This window comes from Ambystoma mexicanum, chromosome 9 (genome assembly GCF_040938575.1).
Source record: "Ambystoma mexicanum isolate Mex_15411 chromosome 9, UKY_AmexF1_1, whole genome shotgun sequence".
Lineage (NCBI taxonomy): Eukaryota > Metazoa > Chordata > Amphibia > Caudata > Ambystomatidae > Ambystoma > Ambystoma mexicanum.
The window spans coordinates 35,791,145-35,817,505 of NC_090931.1; the positions used below are offsets into that span (position 1 = coordinate 35,791,145).

Genomic DNA, 26,361 nt, shown 5'->3' on the forward strand with positions numbered 1-26,361 from the left:
GTGTCCCGTTCCATTCATGTACAACACCTCCCCCGTACTTAACATGGAAATCCAGTTACATCTGTTCGATGAGTCTCACTGGCTTCTTTATCGTTCTGAGCGGCCTCCCTGGAGATTCTCTGCTTTCACCTGACATTTCCAGTGGGGGCTCTATTTCATCTTTTCCTTCAGAGTTGTCCACCGCTATTTCTTGTGTCTCAGGTTCCTCGAGATACAGTCTCTTAAAGAATGAGGAGTTTCGGGTGATGTCCCCTGGTTCTCCGGTCTCTGTGATCATGGGTCCTTTGATGGCTGTGATGATCCTAGGCTCTGGGCTATAGCGCATGTCCGTCTTTTTGCGTTGGGTTTGTCAGACAAGGACAGTTTGTCCTACTTCCAGGTGGTGTTCTTTCGCTCTCCTCTTCTTGTCAGCCCAGTGTTTGGCCTGTCTTTTCTTTTCAGCGTCCCGTTCCTTGATGGTTGCATCTTCTTCTGGTGTGTAGTCTTCCTACCGGGGGATGCGTGTCCGGGGTTGGTACCTCACCATGAGTTCGGCGGGCGGCTTTCCCGTCGTGTCATGTTGAGTGTTTCGATAGCTTCTGAGCATGCTGCAGATGGCCTGCATGTGGGGCGTTTGCTCTGCTACAGCTTTCTGTCGGGTCAGCTTGATCGTGGCCATAAACCGTTCCACCATTCCGTTGGCTTGGGGCCAGAGTGGTGTAACTTTCTGGTGGTGGAACCCTAGGTGGTCTGCGAGTCTTGCAAATTCCCGTCCTTGGAACGGGGATCCGTTGTCTGTCTTGACAGTGTTGGGGATGCCCCACTCGCTGAATAGTTTGTCTATGACAGGCGCTGTTTCCGAGAATTATGTTGACGGTGTCTGCTTGATAAATGGGAATCTGGAGTATTCATCGATTATGACCAGTAGGTATCCCCCTTCTTCCAGGGGTCCGTAAAAATCCATCGCAACTTTATGCCATGGCTTTGTTGGAAGTGTGGTTAGTTGGAGGGGGTTTGGTGTTGGCCCCTTTGCTGCCAGTTGGCAGGGTCTACAGTGCATTAGCATGTCCTCAACTATTACATCCATATAGGGAAACCAGACATAGTTTCTGAGAATTCGTTTTGTGTTGTCGATTCCTCGATGACCCTCATGAGCTAGTGTTACCAGAGTCTTCCTTAGGTCCCTCGGGGCTGCCAGTCTGTCTCCGCGTAGTAATATCCGTGATCAGTGGCTATTAGTTCTTCATGCACTTTAGCTATCCGATCAAGCTCCTTCTTGTCTGCCTCTTCCGTTCTACTCCCGCTTGTTTGGCGCTCTCTCCACTTGTTGGAGCGGGTGAGTGCAACCGCGGTTCTGATTGTGGGGTCGGCTTTGCTCCTTTCTTCAAATGTTGCGATTGAGATTGTTGGCGGCATGGCATTTGAGGATAGGTAAAAGATGTAGTCAGCAGCCTCATGGGCTAGAGTGTCGTCTTTGTTCATCGTGGGGTGTCTGGACAGGTAGTCCGCTGGGTTGGCATCCTCCCCCGGGCTTGTGGACAATCTCATAGTCGTATTCTTGTAACCTTATCCCCAGCGTTCTATTCGGGGTGGCATTTTGGTTTTCGGGTTGCCAAATATTGAGAGGAGTGCCTGATGGTCTGTTACAAGGGTGAACCTGCGGCCAATGACGAAGTGGTGGTACTTCTCGCAGGCTCATACTGCGGCTAAGCTTTCCCTCTCTGCTTGTGAGTAAGCCCTTTCTGTGTGTGACAGGGCGCGGCTGGCGTATGCCACCAATGTGTGCGGGTGTTGTCTTCGGTGTCGGTCTGGGCGAGAATGGCTCAGAGTCCAACTGGACTGGCATCTACAGTAATGATGGTGTGCAACTCTCGGTGAAAGTACGCCAGCTGGCGGTTGTTGGTGAGGCTTTCCTTTATGGTTACAAATGCTGCTTGGCAGGGTGCATTCCAGACAAACAGTTGGTCCTTCTTCAGGAGGGTGCAGAGCGGGTCAGTGATGGTGGCATAGTTCGGGAGGTAGCGTGCACAGTATCCTGTCATGCCCAGGAAAGAGCGTAATTCAGCTGTTGTCGTGGGGGCTTGGAGGTCAGTAATGGCCTTGATCTTGTCCGGGTCGGCTGTGATTCCTTTGTCAAAGAATATGTGCCCGAAGAATTCGAGACTGGTCTTGTTTATGTCACATTTGAGTTCATTTAATGTCAAACCTGCTTCTTGGAGGATTTTGCAGACGGTCGTTAGGGCCCTGTCGTGTTGTATTTGGTCCTTCCCAAAAATTAGAATGTCATCACGGTAGTTCAGGGAATTCGTCTCAGATGCTATCAGGAGTCTGATTGTCTCTTGAAAAATCTCTGCGGCAGATGATATACCAAAGTTCAATCTCTTATATCTGAAGAGTCCTTTGTGGGTAGCGAATGTGGTGATGGATCTCGAATCTGGGTCCAGGATGAGCTGGTGGTAGCCCTGATTGAGGTCCAGTTTTGAAAAGTGCCTCGCCTCATTTAATCTGATTAACATGTCTTTCAGGCTTGGGCCTGTTTGCCTCTCCCTCTTGAATGGTGGTATTCCGGATGCACATGTCGACGCTAATGCGTAGGCATCTGTTCTCTTTGGGCACTATCACTATTGGGGACACCCATGGCGTTGGTCCTACTGCCTTCTCTATGATATCATTGAGGAGGAGGAGCTGGATTTCTTTTGATACTCGTTCTTGAAGGTGGAAACCTACTTTACGGGGGTGCTGTGGCACTGGCATGATGTTGTGGTTGATTTGCAGTTTGATGGGTGAGTTCTTGAGCATCCCCACCCCTTCAAAAAGTTTGGGGAACTGAAGTTTGAGGTCTTCTTTTGAGAGGGGTCGGTCTGATATTGCCATGATGGTTTCTTGCATTGCGGGGTGTCCTTTTATTATTTCTGATCTGTCATAGTGTAGGTCAATCAGTCCCAGAGCACTGGCAGTCCGGTAGCTGAGAAGACAGCGTCCTATAGATGGGCTTTTGATGACGTGGATTGTGGATGATACCGTAAGATTGCGGTGTGTGAGGTTGCATTGGAATTGTCCCTTTGATGTCATGGGTTGGGCTGCTCCCCGTTGGAAGATGTGTGTTTTGGATTCTTGAAGGGGGTATAGAGAGGCGATGCCATGGTACAGGTCTTCATTCATGACGTTTACCGTCGCTCCCGTGTCGACCACAAACTTGTTCATAGTATTCCCCATCTGGACTGTCACTTTGGGAGCTGAGGCGTCTTCAACATTGGCGCTGAGGAGTCGGACATACTCCCTCTCGTAGCCATCTTGTAGGTAATATGTTTGTTCATCTTCCCCTTATTGAGGTATCGGTGGGGGGTTAGTGTATGAGTCTATGTCCTGGGCATGAGATGGCAGGGGGTCCCCCAGGTATGTTGCTCCTTGTTCCAGGGATGGTGATCGTTCACGTTGGTGGAGGTTATATAATTCATAATCCCTCCTGTCTGGCTCAATTTGGAGTCCTTCCAGCGCTCTCACAGTGTTAGGGCGTTGGTAGGAGTACGTGGGGTATGTTGGGTTTCTTTCGATGGTGCGTTGCGGTTCGGTATGTGTTTCTGCCGCGCGGCTCGTAGGTGGTTGGCGAGTTGAGCTTCCCTCAGGGAGTTGTTCCTTGCACATCACTTGGAAGTGGTTTTCCATTCCACATCGTAGGCAGCGCTGGCCGGTGGCGGGGCACGGTCCCCTGTGTGGATACTCAAATCTACAGCGGTAGCATTGGCGGTCACTCTGGGTCAGTTGAGTGGAGTATCTGGGAGTGGTTCTGTTTTGTGAGGCTGGGTGCTGGGCATAGGGGCTTACAGCAGCGATGACATCACCCTTTTTTGGATTCTCAATGGCTGCGGCTTGGACATCCACCCTTTCATAAACTCTGGCCAAGTCTAGTACTTCCTTCAGGTAGAGGGTTTTTTTTAGGAGGTGTTTCCTGAACATTGAGGATATTCAGCCTTCTATTATACGGAGTCGGATAGCCTCATCATCGTTAAAGTTGGCAAAGTCACATTTAGTTATCTTCCTTTGGAGGCGGATGACAAATTCTCCTATGGATTCATGGGGAAGCTGGCCACATTGATTGAAAGTGTATCGCTCGTAGTCACGGTTGGGTGAAATGACAAGTTTCTCGTTGATGGCTTCTAATAGTTTTGGGTATGTGGTACGATCTCGTGGAGGAATCGTGCGTATGATATTTTTAATTTCTCTCCCTGCCACTTTGGCGAAGATGCTAAGTATGTTGGGTGGTTCTTGTGTGCCGATGGCACCTACAAAGTCGTCAAACTCTTCTACCCATTCTTCCCATCGCTGACCCTGATCGTGGCGTGGGTTCAGTGTGAACGGCGCTGGTCTTCTCATTAGGCTAGCGTGAGAGGCTGGCCCTCCTGGTGACGGTGGCGGGACGTTGGCATCAGCAGCATTTGGCGCGGACATGGTGGTGTCGTTGAGTGCAGTATAATGTCTTTGTGATCAATGAGGTGGAATGGTGGAGTAGTGAAGTCCACCTCTTGTGGTCTCTGGTGGTGGGCGGGTTATTGGTGGTTGATTGAGGCTGCTTGAACAGTCAGAGATGGGGCCCAGGGTCTACTCTTGGATTTGCCTGTTCCCTTTCCTCTGTTTCCGGATTTTCCTTTATTAAAATTATTATTTTTAATTTTTTTGAAGTGTCACTAGTGGAGAGACACGGGGTACTGTAGTGTGGCCGTGAGTCTTTTGGTCACGCGACTGGGAGGCGCGGGGCTTGAAGTCTGTGTCTTCTTTCTTACCCTCCCTTCCGCCGGCACCGGAACTCCTTACTTGATAGCGGATGCGTCCGCAATGCTTCCTTCACTCGATCCGGTCTCCGCGTTCGTTCCGCTGCAGCTGGGCTCCCTCTTCTGTTTTCTCACGTGGCTGTTAGCAGGGTCGCGGTGGCTATGTGGATGTCGGCTTCCTTCTCCTGCAGGGCACCTTCTTCCTCCTCAGGCCGCAGAGGTTGTCCTCGCCTGTCACACGGGCCTGTAGGCGGAGGGCGCACGGTTCCTCTTCTCTTGGGCATGCAGGCCCACCTTGTTAGCCGGGCTCACGGGCCTATAAGCGTTGGGCACACGGGCCCACGCAACCTGCCGGGCTCACAGGCCCATGAGCGTTGGGCACACGGGCCCACGCAACCTGCCGGGCACACAGGCCCACGAGCGTTGGGCACACGGGCCCACGCAACCTGCCGGGCACACAGGCCCACGTATACTGCCGGGTGCACAGGCCCACCACACTTGCTGGGCACACGGGCCCTCCTGCCTTGTTGGGCTTACGAGCCCTTCACACTGCTGGTCCTCCGGACCTCCGTTACTGTGATCTGCAGGGCTCACGGGCCCATCAATATAGCCGTAGAGCGGGGGCTCATATCGGCCTCATCGCCAGTTGTTGGGGGGGGGGCTCACAGCATTCATCCGCGTTCAGGCACACCAAGAATACGCAGAGCCGTGGGTTCTGTCAACCATCTTTATTCGTCCCCTTCACTTAACTCCCATTCTCTCCCCAGCCCCCTCCCTTCCGCCCTCTTCCCGCCTTCTCCTTTGTGTCCCTTCTTAAAGGGGCTGTGTCCCGTTCCATTCATGTACAACACCTCTCAAGTCCTTGGAGAGCTAGGAGGTTGTCTCTTTCATGCTGTGTCCCGAGTGCATTTAGGCGGCAACAGGCAGCTCCTCTCTCCACCACTTATGCCAGCAACTTTCCCCTGCGGCTCTCTCTGGTCCGCTCATCGGGTTGTTCTGTTCTGGTGTCAGCCTGCAGGATCTGTGGCTGATTCTTTGGTGACTGGCAGTGTTGTTAGTCTTTTGTGTTGGTTGGCTTTGCCCAATTGCATTCTCTGAGGTTGTATGTTCTCTCTTTTGGTTTTCTTGTATTTCTTTCTACCTGCAATGAAAAGAGAACAACTGGTGAGAATTCTTAAAAGAAGGTATGGTTTGAGTAAGTGGGGTACTACAGAATGGCATGCTAGCTCAAGGGTAGGTGGCAGGACTTGGTACCCTCTTGACTGAGCCTGCTCTTAGGATTAGGGCTGGTTCTGGATTCCTCCGCACCCTCCCAACCCTCTGTAGAGAGGGGTTCCCACCCCCCTTTGATAGTGCCAGGTTACTGGCCTTGTCGCAATAGCCAAGAGGAGCTTTGCTGGAGCTCTGGTTAATGTCATACCCTTCCAGAATGAGCAGGGAATGAGTGAACTCACCCGAATAACCTGCTATTATGAATCTTTACTTGATTATTGATGCTCAGCTTCTGGGGCTTATTTGCAATGAAATTATATTTTATTTATATCGCGCACTCGTACACAAGTGTTTCAGAGCGTGACCAGGCAAGGGGAGGGGAACAGGGGAGAACAAAAACATCGATCTTACTAGGCCCAGTGACATTGAGAACGCGCAAGTGCATGGAAAAGGAGAAAGGGGGAAAGTGCATCGAAGGGGTAGATGTAGAAAGTGCAGAACAGAGGAGAGAAAAGAATAATTAATAATAAGTAAAATAAATAAATAAATAAATAGTGGTACTGCAGCCAGCAAGTGGCAAGTGCTAGGTTAAGCAGATAGGGTATATCTGATAAGTGCAGAAGAAAAGTGGGTGGGACACTGTATGGGTACAGATACAGACCCCAGTGCAAGGGGTGGCCCAGAGGCAGTGCAGGAGGGTGGCAGGGTGAGCAGGTACCTGGCCCGAAGGTCAGAGGGTGGCCAGGTGCACGTGCTGAGAGAGAAAACAGATCAGCAGGGGAGAAGAGGGGCAAAGGCAGAAACAAAGAGGTAGGTCTTGATGTGTTTCCGGAACCGGAGATGGTTCTCCTCAAGTTTCAGAGTGGCAGGGAGGGTGTTCCAAAGGGAGGCCCCAGCCGAAGACAGAGATCTGCCCACAGCTCGTTTCTTTGAAAAACGACTGACCCTGAGGGAGTTAGAAGTAGAGGAGCAAAGGGCTTGAGAGGCAAGGTATTTACGGAGGGATAGTTGAAGGTATTTTGGACCCAGGCCCCAGAAACCCTTGTGGACAACGCAGAGGGTTTTAAATTTAATCCTAGCATCCACTGGGACCCAATTAAGGGATTTCAGAGCTGGAGAGATACAATCCCAGGGCTTGATGCCAAGGACAAGTTCCGCAGTCCTGTTCTGGATTAGTTGTAAAGGGCGGAGAGTGGAGGCAGGAAGATTTAGAAAGAGGCTGTTACAGTAGTCCATCCTAGAGAGAACCAGACCTTGGGATACAGTGTGTTTCTGGGGGAAGGAGAGGAAAGGCAGAGTACCTCTGAGGAGTTGCAGTAAGAAGTTAGATTTTTTAGAGATGTCAGAGATGTGTGAGGGGAAGGACAGTGTAGAGCCAAAGATGACCCCAAGGTTCTTGGCCTCGCAGGTAGGGGTAGGAGGAGGGCCAAGGGAGACCGGCCAGAGAGTGAGGGGAAAGGATGGTGAAGGTGTACCAATGAGGAGGATCTCAGTCTTGTTGGCATTTAGACAAAGATTGTTGGCGGAACACCAATTTTTAATGGCAATTAGGCAATCACAGATGAGGGAAGGAGAGGAGGTGACTGAAGGAAGCCTGAAAGGAGTTGGGTGCCATCAGCATAGCACTGGAAATGTGAGCAGAAAATGGAAATCCAGTAGACAAGGATTGCCAGGTATTGGTTAAAAAGCCAGGGCGAGAGGTTAGACTCCTGGGCAACACCACTGGTAGAGAGGGAGATAGAAGATAGGAAGGACCCAAGTTATACCTGGGAGGGTAGATCACAGAGGAAAGAGGTCAGTCAGGCCAGAGCCTGATCGGTGATACTCAGGTTGTCATGGAGACCGTTGAGCAGGGTGGTATAGTTGACTGTGTCAAAAGCAGAGGAGAAATCAAGTAGGATGAGGACAGAAGGAATGTTAGAGTCAAGGTTGGAGAGCAGATCTTCACGGATGTTCAGGAGAGCAGTTTCCATGCTTCTGGCAGGTCTGAAGCCAGATTGGTGGTAATGAAGAGAGCCAACAGAATCGAAATGAAGGTTAAGCTGAGTGATGGCAAGCTTTTCCAGGAGTTTACACAGAAGTGGAGTAATGGAAATTGGGTGATAGTTAGCCAGACAAGAAGGATCAGCAGTGGGTTTCTTGAGGAGAGGATGTACCAGCAGTGCTTCAGTGGGGAGAGGAAAGATCCAGAGGCAAAGGAGAGGTTGTAGAAATCGGCAAGGGCCGGAACAAGGGTATCAACGTGGTCCTTAATAGTTTTAGAGGAACATGGGTGGACCTGTTTTGATGAGGCTTTCATAGATCGGACTTGTCTAGTGATCTCATCAGGGGAGAAAAGAGGAAAGGAGAAGAAAGAGGGGGTGTAGCTGAGGGAGGGTCATCAAGAAGAGATGGAGGGGGCAGAGGAGGGGGAGCGGAGGAGAGGGCGGACAAGATGTCCTGGGTTTTAGAGATTAAGTGAGAAGCAAGGGCATTGCAAAGAGCCTGGGAGGCGAGAGGAGAGGTGGAGACTGCAGCAGGGTTGGCAAGCTCCTTACAGATTTTAAAGAGTTCGGCCGAGTTGTTAGATCCTGCCGAGACATGGGCTTGAATGTGTAATCTCTTCTTGGTATGGATAGAGAGCCGGTATTGCCTTAGGAGCAGGCTGCAGGCCAGTTTGTCAGAGGATGAACAAGAAGCCCTCCATTTCCTCTCAGCCACCCTACACTTACGTTTAAGTGTAGCTAGGTCAGAGTCATACCAGGAATTGCACTTGGCTTTGGACTTCAAACGGATCCTTATGACAGGGGCAAGAGCATCAAGAGTATCAGAAATAGAGGAGTAGAGCAGGAACAGGGCTGTGTCAGGGTGTGAGTCAGGACTGGAAGGAGGGGGAGGAGAAAGTGGCAGCGAAAGCCTTGACTGACACATGCTTCATGGGCCAGATGTCCGAGAAGATGGGTGGCAATCTTGGGATAGGCTTGGCTTAAGGGGAGGAGATGGAAAGATGAGAGGAGAGGAGGCAGTGATCACTCCAGGAGAGAGAAGTGGTGAGGGGAATAGACAGGGGGAGGCCAGCGGAAATCACGACATCAAGTGTGTGACCAGCAGAGTGAGTCGGGCCGGAGGGGAGGATAGAGAGGGAGAGTGAATCACAGAGGTCACGAAAGAGTGCAGATGAGGAACAGGGAGAATCAAGATGGATGTTGAGGTCACCAAGGAGGAGGAGTTGAGTGGTTGCGGCCAGGAGGGAGGAGGAGAGGTCTGCCCACTCGGAGAGAAACAAGGTGATTTGACCAGGGAGAGTGTAACAGTAAGAGAGTGGCTAGGAGAGAGAGAGAGAGAGAGCCTGCAGACAAGTAATTCGAAAGAGGAGTAAGTCTGAGTGGGGATGATAGAGGCAGGAATCCACTCAGGGAAGATCAAGGCTACACCCCCTCTGGGCCGGGTGGATCTGGGGGTGGACAAGATCTTGTAGCCATCAGGGAGGAGAGTGTCAAAACTTGTGACAGAGCTGGCCGTGAACCATGTCTCGGTAAGAATGAGGACATCAAGGTCAAGTTCTTCAAGGAGATTGAGATGGGGCCGAGGAGGAAGGAGAAGAGGGCAAGGAAGCCAAGGGAGGAGAGTAAGAGACAGCTGGAGATGAGAGGAAGTTGATGAGGTGAGGGAACTGCCTATCAAAGAGGAGAAGATTGGCCTGAGGGCCTTGCACCATGACAGTGCCATTTATGCAGATATTAATGATGACTCTGGAGGAGTCGAAGGAATCCATACGCACTTCCCAGCGGGTGCCACCATTAATGGGAGAGGAGGAGACAGGACAGAGCACAGAGATCATATTAGGGGTACAGATATCCGGCGAAGGAACAACAAAGAGGATGTCAGTCAGGGTTTGTCTGGCTGACGCGCTGGAATAGGTATCAGTGATGGGGAGACCTGGGTTGGAGGCCAGGATATCCTTTGTACATTTGTTCTTACCAGACTTGGTGAGAAGGGAAAGATAGTTGATAAAGAAGCAGTTGGAGTAAATAAGAGAAACAGATAATGCCATGGGCAGGAAGAGAGAGGAGGCACTAGGAGAAATATGGAAGTACAGCGGTAGTAACAGTCACTGGACTAGCAGGTTACAATTGAGGGCCAAAGTTAAATGAAAAACACACCCAAAATTAACGTTCAAAAACACACCCAAATTAGACTTTCAAAAACCCACCCAAATTTAGCTTTCAAAAACACACCCAAATTACACTTTCTTTTTTTTAAACTTTTATTTTTATTGCACTTGGTCACTACTTTCACTTGGTTACAGAGACATCATAATTATAGACATTACATTTTACAATACTAATCACATTACAGTATCAAGCTGTTCAAGTCCGCTTTTCTCGGCCAGATACTGTTTGTACCTGCCCCAAATGTTTTTCGGGCGCGAGGCTGGGAGCACAGTGTCGATATACAGTTCCTCCATGTCGTTCGCCCATGCCATGTCCCTTTCCCAGTCCGCCTTAGTAGGGGAGTGCGCACTCTTCCATCTGAGGAGGATCGCCCTTTTGGCGAGGAGCAGACTTACATTCAGAAGCTTTCGCCAACTCGGGCTTATTTTTTCAATTGACCCCAACAGGCATAACCGTGGAGTCCACTCTAGCGGGTGGTCAGCCATCTCGTCTATCGTCTGACATACTGCTTCCCAGTATCCCCTCAGTGCAGTACACTCCCAAAGCATGTGATAAATGCCTGCATTGTCCGCATGGCATCTCGGGCATTCCCCTGTCATGGTTGGGTATATGCGTTTGAGTTTCACTGGGGTGTAATGTGTTCTCTGAAGAATTTTATAGTGGATTAGCCTGTATTTGGAATTGCAGGATATCTGTTTCACAAGTGCACAGTATTGAGACCACTCCTCTTCCCCCACCTCCTCTCCAAGGTCCTGTTCCCATTTGGCCCTAGCCGTACGCTGCTCTTGTGGGCGTGTGTGAAGTATGGTCTTATACAGTGTGGAAGCTGTTATTTTTTGGCGTCCCCCCATAAACATGTATCCCAGACCCATGTTGATTGGGGGTTCATCGGGGAAGGTTGGCCATATATTCTGTGTAGCTGCCCGCAGACCAGTGTATTGTCGCCTAGCCGTAGGTGTGTTACCCACCTCCTCCCTGATATCCTCCCATCGAATGAACCGCCCGTCCACAAATATTTGCCCCCATTGTGTTATGCCCTTAGCAGACCAGTGGCGGGCCGTCTCTCCCTCTAAATTAAAAGGAGTCTGCGGCATACCCCAGAGCGGCATACTAGGGTGATAAATCCTTTCAGTATTGTACATTTCAACAATCCTGGACCACGCGGTGATCACCACTTTAGACGGTCTCAGGGAGTTATAATGCTTAACACCAGACCGTGTAATTTGGTGGAGTGCTAGTGTGGCCTCTTTTTCCAGTTGGTTAGGTACTGGGCCTGCTGGGTTGATAAACGTCGTCGCCCATTGGTTCGCATGTTGTGCCTGCGCGCTCAGGTAGTAGAGTTCAAAGTCTGGGGCCATCAAGCCGCCGGCCATGTAGTCGTTTGTAAGTGTCCCCCGGCCCACTCTCGGATGGCCATCCCACACAAATGAGGAGCACGCGCCCGCCATTTTAGCAAATAAAGCACGCCCAGGCCACACCGGCACCGTGCTAAATAGGTAAAATAGCTTCGGAAGGATTATCATTTTCACCAGTGCAATCCTACCCATCATGGATACAGGGAGGGCCCCCCAGCGCTTTAGTTTCAGACACAATGAGTCCACAAGCAGGTTGTAGTTCAAAGCGCGAGATAGCTGAGCGTTCCGAGCAATCCATGCTCCCAGATATAGAACATGCGTCGGGCACCACTGCAGCCCATGCAGGTCCATTGGCTTATCCGTGGCCCCTGTAATAGGGAACACTTCTGATTTATTAGTGTTAAGTCTGAGTCCCGAGAGTCCACCAAACCGCTCCACCACTGCAAGGACCCTCCCCAGCGTTCTGTCTGGATCTCTCAAGTATAGCAGAATGTCATCTGCGTACAGGTTTATGATGTGCATTGTAGCCCCTATTTTTAGCCCATAGGCGCCGGCAAGAGCCCTCAGTACGTCTGCTAATGGTTCAATTATCAGGGCAAACAGCAATGGTGAGAGCGGGCAACCTTGTCTCGTGCCCCCCCGGAGCTCAAACTGCTCTGTTAGGGTGCCGTTAATTCTAATCCTGGCTTGTGGGGACGTGTACAGTAACTTTACCCATCTCAGGAAGTTCGGGCCAAATCCATAATTTCGCAATACCCCGAACAGGAATGGCCAGGACACCGTGTCGAATGCTTTGCGCATATCCAGCGACACTGCTATCGCCTGCTGATCTGGGGGGGTCGTGGTTAGGACCTCATGGCATCTCCTAATATTAGTAGCTGCTGACCTGCCGGGGATGAATCCGGCCTGATCTTCGTGGACCATAAATGGCATCCACGGTGTCAGCCTTGTGGCCAGTATCTTTGCTAACAATTTGGCATCTGTGTTGATTAGTGATAGAGGTCTATAAGACCCGCAGTCCCCTGGGGGTTTACCAGTCTTAAGCAACAGTGTTATCACCGCTTCCCTTGTGGTCGCTGGGAGCTCCCCTCCCTCCAGAGCCTCGGTCCACATAGCCAGTAACCTGGGTGCCAGAAGGAGCTTAAATTCTTTATATAATTCTGCGCTTAGGCCATCTGTACCCGGGGCCTTCCCATTCGGGAGAGCTTCGATGGCCCCTATCACCTCCGCCTCAGTTATCGGGGCTTCCAATACCTCTCTCGTGTTTGCAGCCAGCAGGGTCGTCGGGATACGGGAGAGATACTGCTCGATCTCACCTTCAGTGGCGTCTCACTGAGGTGAGTATAGCTCCTCGTAGAATTTATGAAACGTGGAGCGTATACTGCCCTGATCAGTAGTGACCGTGCCCTCCGCCGTTGTTATACATGAAATGTCGGTCGGTCCCCTCTCCCCCCTCACTGCTCTAGCCAACAACCTCCCCGGGCGTTCGCTCTCACCATAGCGGCGAGCGGCCGCCGGTCTGTCAAAGTAGCGGATCTCTTGATCAGCAGCCTCATTGAATTCGTCCAGTGTGTTTTTTAGGTCCAATGCTAACTGAGGTGTCGGTTGAAGCTCATATTGTGATTGTGTAGCAGCTATTTGTGTTTCAAGGCGTTGCATCCTATTCCTTATATCTTTGAGGATGCCACTCTCACTCGATATAGAGGCGCCTCTAATATACACCTTGAATGCTTGCCACAAAGTCGCCTGGCGAGACACAGAGTTGTCATTAAATGCAAAATACTCCTGTATGTGCTGTTCCAGCGCGTTCCTATAGACCAGGTCACGCAGCGCTGCAGGTTTGAACCTCCAAGGAGGTCTACTCACTGCTTCGCCCGGTAGTCGGAGGTCTAGCACTATTGGTGAGTGGTCAGAGTATGTCCTGGGCAGTATCTGTGCTGCGAGTGCCCAGGCCAACACCGCGTTATCCAGCAGCCACATGTCTATCCTGGAATGCATGTCGTGCACCGTGGAGTAATAGGTGTATCCCCTCTCGAATGGGTGTAATGTCCTCCATGCGTCTTTTAGTCCCAGGTCTGCCATATGAGCCATTATCGCCTGGGCGGCCTTAGTTAAAGTTCTCACTTGTGTTGAGGTGCGATCCATGTCTACATTCAAAATGGTATTGAAGTCCCCCCCGCAAATCAGGTGGGCTGCTGGATAGTGGGCCAACATCCCGAAAAGTTTGGTGTAAAACACTGGGTCATCCAGGTTGGGACCATAGATATTAAGGACAACCACCTCTCTATCTTGCAAATTGCCATGCACCAAGACGTACCTGCCCCCCCGATCGCACCTCACCTCCTTGCACGTAAATCGGAGGGTTCTGTGTAACAGTATTGCTACTCCTCTGGCCCTATTCGAGTAGGTTGTGAAGTATTGGTGGGTTCCCCACTTCGGCACCAGTTGTTCCCCGTGTTGCGAGCCAATGTGTGTCTCCTGTAAGAATAGGATTTGTGGGGCATGTCTGTTAATGTAGACCATGATTTTCCTTTTCTTAACCTTAGAACCCAGGCCCCGAACATTCCAACTCATGAATCTGATATTCTCAGAGATAATTCCAGCCATCCCATTCAATGTGAATGCATTGTGAGTCTGCAGAAGAGTGTCTCATATAATTCCCATTTGTGCAAGTGTGTTGTAACCTTGTGCTTTTAACTTTCGCCCCATAACAACAATAACACATCCCCAATTCCGTCCCGATCCCACCTCCCCCCACCCTCACAGCACCCCGAACTTCTACTGTGCATAGAGAATCCCCCTCCCTCCCACTAACTTTTAGCATATGCACCTGCAATTGGGGGGCCTGCAGAGATTCCCAGGGCCTATGCTCTTCCAAACATGAAAACACTTAGTCGGATCCGGCATTACTCTCACACATGTTAATGGCGGCAAGGAAAGTCACCACGTAGCACAAACCGTAGACAATGATTTCCCACCTTAGTGAATGTCCCCATCCGGGGGGAACTGTTGATATATGTGGAGCGGGCATGCAATGCCGCACCTCTCCGGGCCTTCCCCAGCGAAGTCATTCTTGATTAGCGTCCTCGGTGCTCCCCACGTCCGCAGGGATGTGCGTCTCCACAAAATTGGCGGCCTCCTCAGGGAAGGTGAAGAAATGGACTTTGTTCTTGTACAGGATCTTCAGTCTCGCCGGGTAGAGCATTGCATATTGGACCTGTCGCTCTCGTAGCAGTTTCTTGACACCCGTAAATTGTTTCCTTTCTTGTTGCACCGCCAGTGTAAAGTCAGGGAAGATCCGTATCACGCTAGCCTCCCATCTCAGCTCCCGCTTCTCTCTTGCCGTACGTAGTATCAAGTCCCTGTCCCTGTAGTTAAGCACGCGTGCGATTATTGGTCTCGGGTACGCTCCGGGTTTCGGCTTTGGAGCCATAGATCTGTGTGCACGCTCTATTAGGAACACGGGGGACCATCCTGGGTCGCCCAGCAGATCGCGGAGGAGGGCCTCAACTCCCTTCTCCATACAGCCCTTCATCGCATCTTCAGGCACACCTACAATACGGATATTGTTGCGTCTTGATCTCGCCTCCAAGTCCTCGCATTTAGATTTAACAGTTCCTAGTTCAATCGCCATTGTGGACACCGTGCTTTTCAGGTTTTCGAGCGTATCTTCCGCGCCTGATATTCTGGTTTCCGCTTCGGTTATGCGCGTCGTAGTCTTATCCAGTTTAGCCTTAATGGATGCCACGTTTGCGGTGATCCCGTCGAGTTTGTCGTTCAGGGCACCGAACCCTTGCTGCATAGCGAGAAACACCGCTTGGGGATCCATCTGGGCTTGCGGTGTCGCTTGTTGATCTGGGGTGGGCGCCGGAGGCTCCATCTGCGATATGGTTTCCTTCTGGATATTTGTGGTGTACTTGTCGATGGCCCCCCTGGTCTTCTTGGATCCTAGGCTCTTGGACATTATCCGCTGTTATTTGTATGGGCTGATCGCCCCAGGACACCACGAGCGAGAGGCCCGGTACTGACAAGCGTCCCCGGTGCCACCGGGCGTTCAACAATGTGGGGCGAGCCGGTGGACCTATATAGCCCGGTTGCGCAGGGTTGATGTCCCCGTGGCTGCCCCCCGTGGGCCGCCGCCCCCTGGCTCACGTCGTCGCGTGGTCGAGTGTCGCCCCCCCTCGGCAAACCTTTAGCGGACTGATTTTGGGTCCCTAATGTTCAGGTCGTGCGTTGTCGTGCGTTGTCGAGCCACGGGGGGGGGGTCTAGAGACCGTGCCGGAGAAGAGACCACAGGCCTCTGGATTGAGGGCCGTCAGGAGCCCGGTTAGCAGCAAGGAAGTGTAGCAGTCGGCCCCCGCCGGGCGGGTAAGGTTCCCGTGTTCAGCCGCAGCAGTCGATGGGTGGTGGGGTGAAGCCGAGGGGCCGAGAGGAGGCCACAGTGTCCGCCGGTATGGCGGGGGGCTAAGCAGCGCGGTGGGGAGAGGCCAGTAATGAAGGTTCCTCCGCGAGCAGGCCGCGGATTGCGCTCGCTTTCTCCCGGGCTCCTCCCCTCTTCAAGGCGGCCCGAGTATAGGCCCCGCGCGCGGGCACACTCAAGAGCCGCGATAACTCAGGATAGCAGCCAGCGTTCCGCCCGAAATTTCACCTCCAGGTAGCCCAGTCACCGCCGCACCCTCCGTGCGTCGCCCGGGTGTAACCGGACCCGTTGTACGGATATATTTGGAGTTCGGCCCTGGTTCACTCCAGAGCTCACACAGAAGCGGCCATCTTCTTCTGTGCGCAACAGCGCCCCCCCAAATTACACTTTCAAAAACCCACCCAAAATTGACTATCAAAAACACACCCAAATTTAGCTTTCCAAAACACACCCAAAATTAACTTTCAAAAACACACCCAAATTAGACTTTCAAAAGCCCACCCAAATTTAGCTTTAGAATGTGATTCATGTAGCGTCCTGGTAGCGGACATGGAGCAGACAGGGGCCTTCGTCAGGGCCTTATAGGACTGGACAGCGCCCGCCTCCCGGTTGATCCGATTGGCCTATCAAGGCCAGGCAACCAATGGGGGGAGGGAGAGGAGCCAGGCAAGGCCACTTAATGCCCCAAAAGCAGTGCGGCCATCTTAGAAGGGCCGTAGGAATAGTAAGGCCAATGCAGGAATCAGCAAAAGATAGAAATACTCAGTGGGTGGATGGAATCAGGGCAAGGACAGTACTTCCTGCAGACCAGCAGCCAAATTGCAGTTAAATTACAACATTTTCATTTCTTTTTTGCAAATAAATGTGGAAATCCGCACACGTGCGTAAGGCAGGCAACAAAGAGGGATGGCTTACCCCAGCACAGCAGGGTGATTTAGCAGCGAAGATCTTTGTGCTGAAGGGCACAGCAGCGTGGTTCCAGGCAGAATGAAGATGCAGACATAGAATGAATGAAACAAAGAAGGCCTTGTCAGGGCCTTCGTAGGACTGGCCGGCACCCGCTTCTCGGTGGATCCGATTGGCCTATCAAGGCCAGGCAACTAATGGGAGGAGGGAGAGGAGCCAGTCAAGGCCACTTAATGCCCCAAAAGCAGTGCAGCAATACTTAATTACAGTACCTTTTACAGACACATGGGGTTTATCTGAACAGTGCTAAAGGGCGTATATTGGCAAGGTCAAGGGATAAGGTACTCTGGGGAAGTTCACCAGGGGTCAGTTAAGAGGGGGTTGGAGGGAGGGAATCAAGCTCTATATAGGTCCTTCCTGCAGATTGGGGAACAGAGTTACTGGGCCTCCAGTGATTAGTAGGAGACCCTTTCTTTCTCCCCTGGTCTTTGGGGAGGCAACACTCCTTCTCCTTACAGTTACAGGGGCTGGAGGGATCTGGTTCACAGGAGAGGCAGCAGTAGAAGCAGTGTGGCAGATCTTCTCCCTCGCTCCTCTCTGGTTCTCGGGCTGTGGAACTGAAGCAGCTCTCACAATCTGAGGTACGCTGGGGCTCCGCAGGCGACACAGCTACATCTGCTGTGTCCCCACAGCAGCAATCAAACCTGGATACAGGATAGGACAGGTCGCTGGGTAAAACACCCAGAAACAAGGCTGCAGGTCAAGGCCTAGATCAGAGCACAACTGGATGCAAAGTTAGGCTCCCTGGAAGAGGGTCTGGAAAACACAGGACAGCACAGCAACAGGCTCCTGTTGAGGGGGCAAGATAGGTGTGCAAACCAGCGCAAGGCTCAGCTTCTCAAGGGTTTGGGAACATCGAAAAGACAGGTGCAGGAGGGGGGTTTCCAGAAGGATGTATCAGGTACCCAATATGGCATAAGAGTGCAACAACTATACATTTTAGAAACAAAGTATAACATTGGAAAGCTGGTGGAAAAGCAATGGGAATGGACTTTAAATAATATAAACCCGAAATGGGGAAATAGAGTCGCATAATGTTTTATGATAAAATAAAAGTGAATTCTTTAATTAAAACATTTACACATGCAAGGTACACATTTAGGGCAATATTAGGTCAGGAGAGAGGGCATCCTCCTCAGTGGTGGCTGGTAAATATTTAATTGGAGGGTCGTAAAAAAAGATGTGTGCCTGGATTAGGTGCAAGTGACCGAGCATAGTAAAGGAGCTGGAGCCAAACCAAAGGCCTTTGGGGGAGTTCTTTCATGAGAAATGTTTTAAGTAATGCGTTTAAATGGTGTTTTTTACAGTACACTTTCTGTGAAAAGCTGGTTAAAAAGTCACACAGTTTGCAATCGGGTTTGTAGGGTATCACATGAAAAATATCCAATGAATGAAAACCACCAGCAGTGCCAGGAGCAATTTCTAACACATTTTCATGATGCCTTTACCCATAATATGAGCCAGTACATAAACGTATTTTCATGCGGGCTGTGTCCATACATGTCCATACAGGCTGCACAAATCTATGCCAATATATAGAAATACTTACTCCGGTTGGCTTTGCCAGCCAGTAGAAAATGCCACACCACAGTATGAAAGTATATCCAGACTGGCTGTACCAATGTTGGCCAGTCTAGCCACATAATAACACTTATCATGCTTGCTTTACCCTTGAGACCAGGTACAAAATGCCATGCCAATGTAAAAATGTATATACCCGGTGAAGCGACCAATGTAGGCCAGTTTAGACGCATAGGGGCCAATTCATAGAACAAATGTGTGCCGAAAATCGTGGTGCAAGCTGGCGCAAGCATGAAAAAGCAAGCGCACCCGCAGGCATGCGATTCATTGAAGGCCCTGCGCGTGTTTTCCCCGGGATGTGCACCAAATCCGTGCGTGGCGCACACAGGCGCACACATCATTGCAACATCCAGATCGCTGTGCGCGACGCGCACCGCGAAAGCGGACGACATCAGCGCACACACCAAAAAGGGGGCGGAACATGGGGCGGAACACGCAGAATGGGGAACAACGCGTGAAAAAGAAGCTATAACTGGGGAAATACTGCAGGGAAATACACGGAACGCCCACACGCAGGCGGACAACATGTATTCATGGAATCAAATACGGGAAACCCACGCATGCCAAAAGACGTGCACAGGCGTCAACACGTTCGCCACACAAGGCAGGTGGAAGCGTCCCCACGCGCAGTATAAAAGTGCACACAAACAACCAACACGTATATACAAACACGATGAATGCCCCATTTGTCGCAGCACTGATCATGGGACATCGCAGGAGAATAGCCAGGCCCCGCATTTTTTTGCCCCGGACCAGCCTTTTTGGGAGGCCTGATGACCAGGTCTATGGCAGGTATAGATTTCCACCTCGTATCATCCTCGACCTGGTCAGGGAGTGGGAAGATGACCTTACATCACCCACCCTGTGCTCCCAAGCATTGAGCTACTTGGAGAAGGTGCTAAATGTCCTGCATTTTTTGGCCACTGGGTCATTTCAGCGGACAACTCCCATAGTCGGGGGTGTCTCAAAGGCCACGCAGTCACGCTGCCTACACCAGGTGTTGGCAATCAAGACTGCGCGCCCCTCAGTCCGCAGGCACATATATATGCCCAAAACACCCGCAGAAAGGCAGGCCGTGGTCCAGGACTTTCACAGTGTGGCACACTTCCCCAAAGTGCTTGGTGCCATAGATTGCACCCATGTGGCCCTACGTCCACCTAGGGCCACTGAGCACATCCATCGAAACCGCAAGCACTGGCATTCCATCAACGTACAGGTTGTATGCGATAACCATGGAATCATCACCTCTTTCTATGCAAACTATCCTGGGTCTACCCATGACAGTTTCATTTACAGAATGTCTGCCCTGAGCCGGGACCTGGAAGCTGGGAAGCATGGCGACACATGGCTCATTGCTGAGTACATTTGTCTGTGCACATTCATGCATGTCACACACAGAAAAATACACAAACCCAACTAATGACAACCATCCTAACCTCCCCAGGGGACAGTGCCTACCCTCTGAGCAACCACATGATGACGCCAATACAGAACCTTACCACACCACCCCAGGTAAGATACAACGCTGCCCATATTGCAACCCGGAGCATAGTGGAGCGCACATTCGGAGTGCTCAAGTCACGCTTCCGCTCCCTTGACCGCTCTGGCGGCCAGCTACTATATGCACTCCCAGTAGTGTGCAGGATCTTTGTGGCAGCATGTGTCCTGCACAATGTTGCAACACGGCGGGATGTACCAGTGGACATGGTGGTGCCCCCACATCCCCAACCACAGGCACAGGCGCTGCCCATGGGAGGGGAAAGGGCATGTGGCGAGGCAGCCCGGACCCAGCTTGTGGCCACATTGTTCACCTAAACTCCCACCCCTGCAGAGTGCACACAGGCCTGGCACATACCAGGTGACAATCGATGATGACAAAGAGACAGTCAACTGTCACAACCTTACCACCCTGAGAATGTTGCCACGGAAGTGCTACATTGTGTGCATCCCTAGCTACTTAAACATAACCAATCCTGTGTGACCAAAAGGAACACATGCAAGGTGTGTATCACCCCCCCCCCCCTTCAAAACAGGCCATGACAATCACTGGTATGTCACCCAAACCCTCCCAACCCACATCACCCTTGTCTGTCACACCATGATATGGCATGCAAAAGCAAAAGCCCAACACATGACCAATTAGATACGAAGTGACATGTGATAAATGGAAAGAGGCCCGAGACAATCACACCTGACATGGAATCAGATGAAATACTGACCAACAACCTCCCACACATACAAAGTCATACACAAATGCATGCCACCAGTGGTACCATCAACAAAAGATTGAATGCCTGTTCTCATGCACATTGGCCAAGCCAAATCCTCTAATCCCTAACCCGTGTGCTGTGTGTGTCTCCTGCAACACACTGCACACAGCACAGTGAGCAGCCATTGTGTTGGGGATACAACTTGAGCATCACATAAAAAGGATAAGCAACAAAAATAACCTATTGACGCATGTACACCATCCCCAAATGATAAGCGATCATGCGCTGCAGGGACACAGCATGCCAGAGAAGGCAATCTGTGTGCACGAGTGGGCACGGAGGGTGGTTGTATGTGTGGTGGAGCATTGTGTAAGTGTGTGTGTCAGTAGGGACATGCACTCAATACATGCATGTGAAATCAAGTGACCCTCAGTGTCCTGTACACATCACATGTGAACATTGCCCATGTGTACACCCCAGCATGTCAAACCACAACAATCCCCTGACACCTGAAAAGTAAACACATCACGGGAACAGCCATTGACCATCAGAACACATCATGTACATAGTACCCCACAATGACAATGTCAGAGAGTGCCCAAACACTGTAGCCCAAGCGTACTGTCCCACAACAAAAGACACTCCCTCATTGACACATCACCATGACCGTCTAAAGAACTGTGTCTGGGGTCCGTTGACTTCTTCCTTCTAGTCTACCTGGCTTCAGGGTCCCCCTACCCCTTGGTCTCAATGTTCTAGCTTGCGTGTAAATAGGGTCCAGCCCCGTCAGATGCCACCTTGACTGGTAAAAGTACCAAATCGCAGAGAACTCCAAGGAGCCAAACCCCCTAACCAGGGAAAAAGCCTGTAGCCACCAAAAAGCCCTGGCAGTCTCCAGTAGATGACATGAAGTTGCTGAAAATGGCCAAGCACATGTCCAAGCAGAATGATAGAACAAGCAAGGTAGCACAGTTGAACAATGGTTCAACAGAATGGGTAGCATTTTCAGTACACAATATACAATGAGGATGCAAGAACTGATGGGTAGTGTCACAGCTCCGGTCTCCAGGCGCAGGAGTGGCATGAACCAACACCCCCCCCTCCGCGGTCTTGGCGCCTGCAAGGTAAAACTTACACAGGCCTCCGAGACCCCGGCAGGGAAAGAGGGTCAGGGATCCGTTGTTTGGATAGGCATCGGTATTCAGGATAACCGGAAAGAGGGTCAGTAGAGGGGAGGTGGATGGGCAAGGGAAAGTAGGCAAAAGACAAAATACAACTATTGACAATGACACATACTCAATCAGAGAAACCATGTTCTACATGCAGATTGTACAAAATGGGTCAAATGCAAGCCAAAGAGAGACTTATCTCTGGGGTGAGTGCTAGCCTCCTGCCTGCACACTCTCAGGTCCAGTAACAGGAGCAGTTCAATGCTGCAAAGAGAGCGCGAGTTACTATTCTGTGTGTGTTTTCAAAACACACACAACACCATTTATGCCTCAAACTTAGTGACTTCTCCCCAAACAAACACTCTTGTCTGCTGCTTTGTTCGTATATTTTGCTTGCACCTGTGATGGTTCATACACTGTCAATGCGGAAAGGCAGCCGCACATGGCCCCGCGGTAAATAGAAGACCAATGTGTTAAGAATCACACATGATAGAATAGTCCTTGGGTGAGCTGCTAGACGTGTGTGGAGAGGTGCGACTTCAGTACAAGTTGTGTTCTGCCAGCCGCGGATTTCAATAGGTAGCGCACGTGGCAATTTGCATATGCAAATGACATGCACTGCACTCGAGTCTGTGCATCGCTGGGTACCCCCGTGTGCTGTATTCGTTTCTGGCTAGGAACGCTACTGCGCTAATAACTCTGCTTCTATGGAGCAGGGGGGACTCGAGGATATGGGCGATGCACCCTGTGTGTGCCCCTGACAACTTGTAAAGCCACTTGCCATTTGTTCCTTAACGCGGCTTAGCTGTACTATGCGCTTCTTCCCCAATGCCTGGCCATGCTCCCCAGCAATGGCGCTACTTAGCATTCATGTGCGAGGGGCCTGGAGGAAGGTCGTCTGGGGTGTGGCCCCTCGTGCTGCTCATCTTGCTTGGAGCTCCTGGAAACACATCTGCTTCTGTCGTATGTCCGAGCACAAGCCCTCTGCTTCTGCTTGTGCATGCATGCACACGTGTGCACCACCCAACGTGGCCAGGTTGCTGTAGTTCTTGGCCCCGTGTCTGCTGGGAAAGGTAGCCTGGAGGATCATTTACCTGCAGAAAGGGCATAAAAGCTTTTAACAAGGCTGGAAAGTTTCCTGTGTGTGTGTCTTCATGCTGCTTGTCACTGGGCCATGTCTGAGACCTACAGCCAACCTCCTCCCACCATCAGTGTGACTTTGACAGCCAAAGGGTGCAGGCTACTGTCTCCAGCATGAATTGCATCAAGCACATATACATGCAAGAAAATAACATACATCAACATCAATAAATGGACATATCAATAATGTACTCACCAAAAATGATTGCAGACATGCCGTGGCGAAAACATACATAATCCCCTCTAGGGGTGTTAGCACAAGTAGTACAGCAGCAGACAGGCCACAGATATGAAGAAAGTCCAATGCCCTTGTGTAAATGGTTGTAACACTGAACCATCCTTGCGAGCCCATGGATAGAGGAAGCAGGAGTGGCATATGTGAGTCAGGACCCCAAGCTGCAAACACATACACGAGACAAGCTTGAAGGGCCCAGCTGGAACAGACAGTGGATGCCTTCAAAAGCCACAAAGCACCACACCGTCACATGAATGCACAATAGACTAGAAATTTTAAACTATATTAACTAATTAAACAAACTATAAATATAAAAAATGGCCACATGCAACCCAGGGACCGGGGGGAGGCACCCAGGAGGGGGGAGGTACAGGGTGCACCTCAACACCCACATGCGATGATGTTGAGATTAAAGAAAAACCTCCATGGGCTCAACGCCTGCACGGCCCGACCTGTGTGGGAGATAAGTCGTCGTCCTCCTCACCCTCTGACTCAAAAGGTGGACGTGGCACAGTACCCTGACCACTCCTAAGCGCAGCTTGCCCCTCGTCAGCAGCAAGTCTGCAGGACCGGCGAGCCTGGTTCTGTGCAGCGATGACACGTAGGTCAGAATGCAGAGCCTCGCGTGATATGCGTGCTTCCTCTTGCAAGGTAGCACGTGTAACACAGAGTTCTTCCTGCATGGCCTGGCATGACATCTGGAACACCTCCCGGCAAGCTCATAGCTCAGCCGAGATAGTATTCTCAAGCTGCTCCAACCTCTCCTCTGTCCGCTGCCTCTGGGACATCAAGAGCACGCCCAGAGTAGATCGGAGGGATTTATGGTCATCCCTCAGGGCCTCCCTGTGTGCCTCTGCATGAGCAGCAATTGCTTGATGCAGAGACACCATTTTAGCCCGGCGTGCCCTGTCTGAGGGCGCCATGCCCAGCCTGAGTGAGCGGGCCATGGATTGTGCCGCCCGCTGCTGGAGATCCACCTGCCTAGCAGGGGGAGCACGGATTGGGCCACACGTTCCATGCTCTGAGTGATATTATCAATTGCTGCCCCCTGGTGTTCGGAATTGGCAACCATGGCTTGCTCCCACTCAGTATACCCCGGTGGCGCACGGCCACCGCGTTGCTGGGCTTGACACCCATGGGGCCCAAGGAGCTGCGGTCCTTGTTAGGTTGGCACCGCCCGCGGCTGCAGGACTACATTCCTCCATTGACGTGATGCCCCAGGCACATCAGCAACTGGTGTGGAGTGTGACCGTGCGCCCGATCCACCACAAGCGGAGGTCCCGCCACCATCGGGCCCCTCAGTGCAGGTGTTGGGGACAGAGAATCGTCCACATCAGAATCACTCACCGTTGACAAATGGACATGACGCGCACCCAACTCGACATTGTCGTCAGAGTGATCATCCGAGCTAGACTCATTGCCAGCCCTAGACACGATGGTCTGGAGCACAAGTGGGTTATCGTGGTCTACCACCCCACGACCCCACTTGTGCTGGGTTGCTGGTGTGATAGCAACCCTGTGTTTCGCCTGACATCACCATTTCTCTGGCTAGATTGCATCATCATCTGAAAAGTGGAAAAAACAAACATGAGTACACATGTCAGAAGCACATAACCCACACACACATAGGGCCTCATTACGACCCTGGCGTTAAGGGTTTAACGGCGCCGTAAAAGGTGTCGGCGCCGCTAAACCCTTAACGCCTCATTACAAGTTCCCTTTGCGGGACCCGACCTTAATGCCTGATTTTAGCAGGCGTTAGAGTAGGGTGCCGCAAAGGGACCTTGGTGCTAAGTATGGTGCCGCAATTTGCAGCACCGTAGTTAGCGCCTTCCCCATTCCCATTGAGCCCTATGGGGCAAAAATGGGAATGGGGAAAGGCCCATGGTGAATGGGGAATTACCGCCCCGCCAACCTTGGAATGGGGCGGTAATTCCGCCATTCACCATGGTGGTCCCCGGCATGGACCATGGTGCTAATAGCACCATGGTTTAGCGCCGGGGTCGTAATGAGGCCCATAGACATCACATCGAAGGTCAACACATGAAGCAGACATGTCACACATAAATGAGAACCTGGCATGCATCCAGTTGCATTGATATGCAAACACATCCCAAAAGCAGAAATGGATGTGTCTAAATAGCAAAGCCTACACAAGTAGAAATTGTAGTATATCACCTGCATCAGACAACACCTCGGACAGGCACATGTCACAGGCAGAAAAGACAGATGGCAACAAAGAGATGGCACATACCATAAGCATGTCTGAACTGCAAATTGACCACAGCTACAAGTGAATCCAAACACACAATGACACACGCAATATGCATGTACACATGCAGCACTGAACCATCATCACCATTATAGCTTCATCCATCTGCAGCTCGCCCCATACCGGGTGTCATGGGTCATGTAGACATATTGAATATCCCGAGCGAAGCAAGGGCCTGCAACCAGGCATGAGGGACCATAACGCCCAGTACGGTCTGAGCTGCAGGCCATGAAGCCTCCAGAACACCCCTCAGGTCCCGATTGAGCACATTTTGCTATGAATGTGCCATATTCCATTATTCCGTGTGTAAATTCTTCACGGCCAGGCCCCACCATATTAGCTAAGTGGGCCTGGGCGTACACATACTGCACAATAGTGCACCTTCAGGATTATGCCGGTTCAACATGACGTGCGCAATGCTGAAATCTCACCAGCGTTAACATCAATCAACTACATATTAGTCAGCCAACAAAAAAGCTGCAGAAGACACATGTGTAAATGAACACTTTCACACACACATAAGTGAGTAGCCGCAATGTTGCACTAAACAACGTTGAAGCTGCTTGCATATGTACATGTGAAAGCTTTCAAAAACACCCCTTTCCCTATACACATATATTGTGAACATGAACAGCATCCAATACTGCAAAGGAAGCAGCTACAACGCTGCTTGCTTTGATGTATGTGAAAGTGTACACATACACACGTGAAGGCAGCTCCAAAGTCATTACAACCCGATTGGCAGGCTACATTCAATCTGCGCCCTATACCAGTTGGTATAGGCCGCAGATTGACCAATCAACTTTCCTAAAAACCCACTAGGGAGTTCCAATACGGACTACATGTGTCACAGGATGCACCTGTGTCCATGGCATTCATGACAGTGAAGGGATGAAAAT

General features: G+C 51.1%; 1 long non-coding RNA gene across 1 annotated transcript in view; it reads right to left on the reverse strand.

Annotated features, from left to right (window-relative positions):
- Positions 1-5,541: 5,541 nt before the first annotated feature.
- LOC138489571 (uncharacterized) overlaps positions 5,542-26,361 on the reverse strand; it is a 47,160-nt gene continuing 26,340 nt past the window's right edge. Inside the window, exons 3-4 of the long non-coding RNA XR_011274814.1 lie at positions 16,805-16,989; positions 5,542-5,889 (exon numbers count right to left, since the gene is read on the reverse strand). This is a non-coding gene — a long non-coding RNA (uncharacterized lncRNA). The remainder of the gene's footprint in view (positions 5,890-16,804; positions 16,990-26,361) is intronic.